The sequence below is a fragment of the Vulpes lagopus genome, chromosome 15, assembly GCF_018345385.1.
Source record: "Vulpes lagopus strain Blue_001 chromosome 15, ASM1834538v1, whole genome shotgun sequence".
Classification (NCBI taxonomy): domain Eukaryota; kingdom Metazoa; phylum Chordata; class Mammalia; order Carnivora; family Canidae; genus Vulpes; species Vulpes lagopus.
The window spans coordinates 18,078,947-18,084,946 of NC_054838.1; positions in this window are offsets into that span (position 1 = coordinate 18,078,947).

Below are 6,000 nucleotides of genomic sequence, written 5' to 3' on the forward strand. Positions count from 1 at the left end.
CCATGGCTGGCTCTTCCATCTGTTGTGGCTCAGGAGCTGAATAAGTGGCATCTCTCTGCTACCCCAGCTCCCCGTACTTTTCCTGTCACAACACTTAACATTGGGTTGACATGATTTTCCTGTCTTCTTACAGACCCCTGAGCAACTGGAGGGTAGAATTGTGGTAACTTTACTTCCTGCCCTAGCCACAGTGCAGCTGAACTGCTGGGTGGATGGAAGGATGGATTTCTATAGGTTCTGGAATCCATCTCCTCCCTTCCAGGCTTTCTTCCTGCTTGATCCTGGGACCTGATGGTGCCAGTACAGAAGGATGGTGTGGGGGTAAGAGTAACATTTACATGACCTACTTCTTTGTCTCTTGGGGCAGGAAGCCCTATAGACTCAGCAAGAGAGGAGCTGGGGTCCTGGGATTACCTTCCTCATGAGCCTTCCTCATGGAGTCAGGAACCTGGCAAGGAGCCTCAGACCTGTGCTTGGAAGTCTGGGACATTCTAAGGGGAGAGTCCTGACCTTGAAAGATCTGGTCCTGGAGGACCCTGGAAGGGTCACTCCCACCGCCCAACATCGGAGTTTCCTTTTTCTCCTTTCAACAATAGCGATTAAATAGTCTTTTCCTTCCTCCCTGAACAATATAATGACTCAAAGAAGTAATTGTAGACAGGGAAGGACCAGTGTGTACATGAGTGTATGTGTGTGCATGTTTACATGAATGTGTATATGCACGGTGGGGAGGAAAGCGAAGGTGGATGAGCCCAGGCAAGGCCGGTGTGGTGGCTTCCAGGAGAGTCGCGCTTTGCTCAGTGGTCCAGTTCTCCAAAGACTCAATACTCTGAGCGGTGGGCCCAAGCCCCCTCTTCCTCTCCCACTTTGACGTGAGGGAGGTGCTCTAAGAGGATTGCTTTGTCCCATCCATTTGAATTTCATAACCAGCATCCTGGTGTAGGGATATGATTCTTTCTCTTTCTTCAAAAATCTTAATGCATTCTGCTTTAAAATTTTTTTGAAGTAATAAAGGGATTTTCACAGGCAACAAATGAGTCTCTGGACAGACTTAATCTGAGGCCAAAAGCCAGAGACGGGGATTTACCTCCCATAACGGCTCCTTTCAAGTGAGACAAAGCGGAAGCCCGACTTCCACTCCTGAAGGGGATCCACAGAGAGGCAGGAAGGAGCGCCCCAGAAACCCCTGCTTCAGGCCTAGAAGCCTTGTTTTTGAGCACACCCAGGCCAGCAGCTCCAGGAACCCCACTTTAACCAGCTGCAGGGAGCTACCTTGGCCACAGACTGCCTGCCTCACCTACCTCAGAGGTCTGTTCCATGTGCCCCAATCTGTTCTGATCCTGGCTGCACGGCCACAGTCAAAGCCAGGAAGGACACTGAGGCGGAAAGCCATGGCATGGACATTGAGGGCACATGGAAGAGGGCCAGAAACCATAGGCCCAGCTCAGACCTTCTCCCCAGGCTCCAGACCTGCACATATAAAGGTCTGGATGTCTCATAATGCCTCTGACTCATTGCGTCCACACCTAGACTCATCCCCAACACCCAGGCCTGCTCTACCTCCTGTGCTCACCATCCTCAAGATCGTGTCACCTTCTCCCTGACCAGGGTACGGAGCCGACTCGCATTCTGGAAGAGAGTGGCATAGGAGATGCTCATTCCCCAGAGACTCTTCAGCTTCAGAGAGGGGCCAATTGGTGTACTTAACCTGACCAGAAGTCAATGCCCAGCCCCCTCTGGGGACCAGGCTGATGGGAGCCTTTACCACAGAGTTCCAGGAATAGGATGATGAAGGGTCCACAGACAGCCCCCAGGGGACCAGGCTTTCCTCTGTCCTTCCCATTTTCTTCAAGGCCTTCCTGGAGGGACTGAAAGTGAATCTTTCATGATTTGAGTACACATCACTTTGTGCATTTGCTTTGGCCTTCTGCTCTTTAGATTCCATCCGATGGGCTGGGGTAACAACGCATACTTTGGGGCAAAGTATCCAGTACCTACTGTGTTCAGCACACATACACACCATGTTGTGTGCAGGGGACCACACCACGACCCCAAACATGTAGACATCTAGCCACGCATGTAGCTGAGCAATTGTATGTCCATGGGTGCACACAAAAGTCCTACTTTGTGGCCCAGGGATAAAAGGGTATGATACAGGCCAATCAGTGAACGAAACTCCCAAATTTCTGGGTAAAACCCTGAGCTGGAAGGAAAAAGAGGGAAGGAAATGATGGTACCTCTTTCATGAACTGGGGCCACAGTAACTGATGTTGACCGCATACCTGTAGGTCATGGGCACATACTCCTCTGAGGTTAGTTCAGAGCTCCTGCCATGGGAGGTAGAAGGTGCCTTGAGGGCATCTCCCGTGTCTCAGGTCACCTCTCTGTCTTTGGGACAGCTACTATAATGTGGGAAAAGAATTCACTAGGTGGGACCTGGGTGTTGTTTTCTAAGACCCCTCTTATAGGCTGTGTGACCTTAAGCAAGTCACTTAACTTCTCTAGGCATCAATGTCCCCATCTATTAGATAGGGATAATGATACCTGCCTATCTATTGCTAGGAATGAGATGAATCAATGACAGTGAAAGTTCTTCAAAGCTGTGAAACCTTGTATATTTTTGAGGGGTTATTAATATGTTCTTCTGCCTCCCAAGCTGGCCTTCCCTGAGGAGATGATGCAATGTTTTTGAACATGGAGCAAATTCCTAAACTGTGCCCTCCCCCTCTCCAGTATTTCTGCCTTGGATTGTCAAAAATGGTAATCTTCTCTCAGGCCTGAAATTATGAGCCTGCTTTATTGGTCAAAGGCCATAATAATTTGAGCTCTTATTTTATAAACTCATTTCTGCACAGTGATATCCTGATAGGAGCAGGAATAATAAATCACAAACATGTCCCCCAAGATTGCATTGTAAATGTCAAACTAGACAGGAAATTGTAATTAAAGAAAGGAAATTGCTACAAAGAAGCACTTGATTTTAAAATGAGCCAAGCATAGAATTTTCTAAGCATTTAATTATAGTCCAATTTCAACTGACTTGGCTTTTGCAGTCATATTTCTTATTATAACTCTTCTACATAATAACCCAATCTCCCTGCTCACATAGGTCCGGCCCGTCGAAGGGTAAGGACAGTGCATAAGTACAGGGATTAGGAACTTTATAGGGATGGTAATCACCGTGGAGGCTGCGGTGATGGACACAGGTGTCAGCTTTTAAATCAGCCACAGTTGAATTTCCAGCCAACAAGGGAGCAACCTAACACCTGTGAGGAAGCAGATTTGGCCTGGCTTCAGCTCCGTGAGAAATCTGTCCAGGGCCTTGCTTCTGTCAGAAGAGAGCCCAGGCTTCCATGTTCTGTTCCTCACATCACCCCCCCCCCCAATTTTTTATGGGAACAGCCCACACACAACCCACCCACCTATGGGTCATGCTTTACCTCTGACTGGGTACGGGCGCAACATCCACATCTCGTACCTGGGTGCTGGGGGCTTTGTATGTTTATCCAACCAGATGTCCAGTGTCCTGAGGCTCGAGAGGTGAGAGAGCAGAGTGGCTGAGAATGTAGGACATGCTGCCAGACAAGCCTGGGTTCAGATCCAGTTCTGTCACTTAGGGAGTTGGACTAAGTCACATAACCTCCCTAGCCTCCATTTGCTCATTTGTAAAATGGGCATCATGATAGTCTCCATCTTGTCTGGTACCTGGTTAGCAATCATACATGGAAGCGATTATAATGGTCATTATGGCCTGAGTCTGTGTTGTGCCAAAGAGGAAGATGGGGAAACTGATGGGCTATCTTGATTAATGTGGGCAGCCCGAGTAGATGGGGCTGAGCCAATGCAATTAGTGGTGGATGTGGGGTGTGGAAGTGGTGAGCAGTGAGCAGGGGCACTTTGTTGCCACCCTACGTAGTAAGGAGGAGTGATCAAACCCTGTCAAGAAGTCTTTGTTGGGACGCCTGGGTGGCTCAGCGGTTGAGCATTTGCCTTTGGCCCAGGGTGTGGTCTTGGGGTCCCAGGATCGAGTCCCACATCGGGTTCCCCACAGGGAGCCTGCTTCTCCCTCTGCCTGTGTCTTTGCCTCTCTCTATCTCTCATGAAAAATAAATAAAATCTTAAAAAAAAAAAAAAGAAGAAGAAGTCTTTGCAGGCCCAGAAATCATCCTTAAAGTAATCTGCCCATAGGATCTTCTTGTCTCTCCATAAGTTCATAGGGCCCAGAAATTGGTTGGCTACTGGTTCATGAGGGCTGCTGTTCTCAGCTGGGATTCCCTATGCCCTCCTGCAGGCTTAGCTTATCCCACAGAAGGAGACAGGAAGAACCAGGAGATCCTTCAGAACCAGGAGATCTTTCTTTCTGAAGTCTTTCTCTCTCTTCAGATAATTCAGCTAGGTTGTGGGCAAAAGGGCGAATGAAGTCTGACACCAGTAGAACAGAGCAAGGCCCCAAGAAAGGCCCGAAGACTGCCATCTCAGTGGAAATGTTGCCCAAGGAGGTACTGTGAATGAGGGCCCCGCAGGTCTGCTGGTCTGGTTGTGTGATTTTGCACTGCACAAGCTCCAGGGAGCGCTATTTACAAAGACCACAATATGAATGCCCCATCTCAAATTGTGCAGTGTACAACCTCTATATCCGAACATAATGAAGCTAGTCTCTGGGCTCTAGGATGGAGCTAGATTGATAGAGAGATGAGAGTCAGATTAAAGAGAGGTGCAGAGCAGTTTGCAGATGAGGACTTGAAATGGAGCGAAGAGTCAAAGGTCTTAGGATGGGAGCAGAAACCAGAGGAGCAAAGTCCCAGAGAACTGCAGAGGCCTGTCTGCAGGGAAGGCCAGGCTGATGATACTTCTCCCCTGGTTACCTCTGCTCCATGCAGTTTGCCTCAGCCCAATCTCCCAGGTGGCAGGGAAGCATGGCATCCGACAGAAATGCTGAGTCAGACACTAGCTACCCCCCACCCCTGCCCCAGCAGAAAATCCTCATCGCTAGAAGTAATGAGTCAAATGCAGGATCACCCACACATAGGGCAGTGTGTGTGGTCAGTGACATAGGACCAACTTTCCGGGCTGTGACCATCCAGGAGCACTGGCTCTACCTGTGAGAACTGGCTTCCCCCGAAGAAGCACTGCCTTGGAGGGCCACAGGGAGAGCGCATTGGAGTTTTATAGGTGCCTCTGGGGAAATCCATCCAGAGGAGATGGAACAACCTGAGCCAAGATGCAGAAGGGTAAAGATGTTTTTAATTCATTAAAAAAATATTTATTTCACCTGCCGTGTGCCAGGCACTACTCCAGGCACTAGGTGTGCACCAATGGACAAAGCAGATAATAATCCTTGTTCTCGTGAAGTTTCCATTCCAGTGGAGGAGAAGATTAATAAATAACCATAATAAATGCATTATGCAATAGGCCAGCAGGCCATTAAGTGCTACATAGAAAAATAAGGCAGAAGAGCACCTGGTGACACAGTCAGTCAAGCAACTGACTCTTGGTTTCAGCTCAGTTTATCATCTCAGGGTCGTGAGATGGAGCCCAGGGTCCAGCTCTGTGCTCAGCATGGAGTTTGCTTGAGTTTCTCTCTCCCTCTCCCCTGCTCTCTCTCTCTCTCTCAAATAAATAAATCTTTTTTATAAACAAATACATAAATAAATAGAGCAGGGAAGAGAAATAGCATTGTGGAGGACTTGCAATTTTAAATAGAATGCTCAGGGACCTTCCTGGGAAGGTGAGATATTTGAGCCAAGACATGAAAGAGGTGAAGGAGCAAGACAAGCAGACAGACTGAAGAGCATTCTAAGCAGCAGGAAGAGGCAGTGCAAAAGCCCTGAGGTCTGGCATGTTCTAGGAACAGCCACGAAGGCACTGTGGAGTGAGGAGGGGGACACAAAGGGGGCAGAGAAGTAAGGACGACTAGGTTACCAAGGGCCTTGGGGAGAATCGTAAGGACTTCAACATGATCACGGTCTTTCTGACTACATCTTTGAGAACAGGCTGAAA